Source organism: Penaeus monodon, chromosome 2 (genome assembly GCF_015228065.2).
Source record: "Penaeus monodon isolate SGIC_2016 chromosome 2, NSTDA_Pmon_1, whole genome shotgun sequence".
Lineage (NCBI taxonomy): Eukaryota > Metazoa > Arthropoda > Malacostraca > Decapoda > Penaeidae > Penaeus > Penaeus monodon.
Genome location: NC_051387.1, coordinates 17,814,994 through 17,817,493, shown reverse-complemented (window position 1 = coordinate 17,817,493; position 2,500 = coordinate 17,814,994). Strand labels below are relative to the sequence as shown.

Below are 2,500 nucleotides of genomic sequence, written 5' to 3'. Positions count from 1 at the left end.
CACCCTTCCTTCCCTCTCACCCTTCCCACTCCCCCCCCCCCCCCCGTGTCTGCCAGAGCCCCAGAACCTTCCTCGGCCGCCTTCCCTTCCCTCCCCAGACCGCCCTCCGCTGCGCCTTCCCTTCCCTCCCCAGACCGCCCTCCGCTGCGCCTTCCCTTCCTCCCCAGACCGCCCTCCGCTGCGCCTTCCCTTCCCTCCCCAGACCGCCTCCGCTGCGCCAACCCTTCCCTCCCCACACCGCCCCCGCTGCGCCTTCCCTTGCCTCCCCCGACCGCCCTCCGCTGCGCCTTCCCTTCCCTCCCCAGACCGCCCTCCGCTGCGCCTTCCCTCCCGTTACTTCCTGCTCTACCTGTCCATCACAAGTACCATCCGCGCGTTTCCTTTGTTTACTGCTGCCCGGCGTTGTTCCGTACTTCGAGTGTAATGCTGTCTGGCTTCCCACGAAAAAGAGAGAGAGAGAAAATAAAGGAAAATGTTATTGTTGCTGTCATTCTTCCCTTCGTGCCTTTGTTTTGCTTTCCCGTTTTCCGTGCGTGCTTTATTTTTGTCTTTGTCTCTGTTTTTTTTTTATTATTCTCTTTTTCTCTTCCTTCCTGCCTCTGTTTCACTCTCTCTGTCTCTGTCTCTGTCTCTCTCTCTCTGTTACTCTATCTCTCTCTCTCTCTCTCTCTGTTACTCTATCTCTCTCTCTCTCTCTCTCTCTCTCTCTCCTCTCTCTCTCTCTCTCTCTCTCTCTTTCTATCTCTCTTTCTATTTCTCTTTCTCGTATGTGTGTGTGTGTGTGTGTGTGTGTGTGTGTGTGTGTGTGTGTGTGTGTGTGTGTGTGTGTGTGCGTTCCTTTGTCCTTGTTTGTGTGGTGGATCGTCTATGTGTTATATGGGAACCTGTGTGTACTCATGTGTGTGTTTGGGAATGTGTGTTGATGAGTGCAGGAGAGAGTATATGTGATAAAGTGTGTGTGTGCGTGTGTGTGTGTGTGTGTGTGTGTGTGTGTGTGTGTGTGTGTGTGTGTGTGTGTGTGTGTGTGTGTGTGTGTGTGTGTGTGTGTGTGTGTGTGTGTGTGTGTGTGTGTGTGTTATCTTTAAGCCCTTAACACTGACAGACTAAAACATAACTTTATCTTCTCCATATTATGCTTTAAACATTTTCTTTGCCTATTAATGCGTTTTTCTCTTTTTATCATTTTTGTTTTCCTCTTCTCTTTCTTTCTTATTTTCCATCGTTCTCTCCCCTTTTCCTTCTCCCTGGCTGTTTTTCTTTTCAGTTCTCTCTCTCTCTCTGTCTCTCTCTCTCTCTCTCCTCTCTCTCTCTCTCTCTCTCTCTCTCTCTCTCTCTCTCTCTCTCTCTCTCTCTCTCTCTCTCTCTCTCTCTCTCTCTCTCTCTCTCTCTCTCTCTCTCTCTCTCTCTCCATTTCCCAACCATATTTATCTCATCCCAACAGCCCTTCACCGACCATTCTACCACACGTCTACCCCGCGTGCCGTCTCATCTACCCTCCTGAACTACTTATCCCTCCCCCCCCCTTGAGTCTACCTCCCTCCACCCCCTCCCTCCTGTCCCTAACTTTCTCCCCCTCCCGCCCCTCCCTCCTCCCGTCCCTCACCCCCCTCACCCCTCTCCGCCTCTCACCCCCCCCCTCTGTCTCTCTCTCTCTCTCTTCCTTTCCCTCGCCTTCTCCCCCCCTCCCCCCCTCCCCCCCCCCCACCCCCAACCCCCCAGGGCCACCGCAGCTGTGATACCTCCGCGGGGGTCTGGCGTTGCCGGATCCTGGGGGGAGGGGGGGGGGAGAAGAGGGGGAGGGGAGGTAAGGGCAATGGGTTTGCCTATTCCCCCTCCTCTCCCTCCCCTCCCCCCTCCCCCTTCTCCTTCTCCTATTTCTTCACTTCGTCTTTTCTTTCTCTTCGAGTTCTTCCACTCATTCTCTTTCTTCTTCTGTTCTTTTTTTATTTTTTCCTCCTCGTCGCTTTTTTCAATCCTCTTTCTCCCCGTTTTCTTTTCTATCTTGTTATTTTTTTTTTTCTTATTATTTTTCATATTTATTGCCTCCTCCTTTCTCCTGTCTTCGTAATTCTCTTTCCCCTTTCCTTCTCCTCCTATCCTATTCCTATCTCCTCCTTCACTCCTCACTTATTTTTCTCCGTTTTTTATAATTTCTTTTCCCTGCTCTACGTCCCCTCCACCTCGTCCTCCTCCACCCACCACCGCTACCACTACTATCTCCACCTCCTCCTCCACCTCCTCTTTTTCCTCCTCCTCTTCCACTTCCACCTCCTCTTTCGCCTCTTCCTCCACCTCCTTCTCCTTCTCCTTCACTTCCTCCTCTTTTTCTTCCTTCTCCTCCTCCTACTCATCCTCTCCTCTCCTCTCCCTCGTCCTCCTCCTCTCACCTCCTCCCCCCCTCCCTTTCTTTCCTCCCCATCCTTCTCCTCCTCCCCCCCCCCCGTCCCTCGCCCTTTCGCTCCTCCCCCCCAATCTCCTCCTCCTCAGCCTCTTCTCCTTC

General features: G+C 52.8%; 1 protein-coding gene across 1 annotated transcript in view; it reads left to right on the top strand.

Moving 5' to 3' along the window:
* Positions 1-2,500, top strand: part of LOC119578150 (vegetative cell wall protein gp1-like) — a 37,404-nt gene that overhangs the window by 2,138 nt on the left and 32,766 nt on the right. The window lies entirely within an intron of this gene.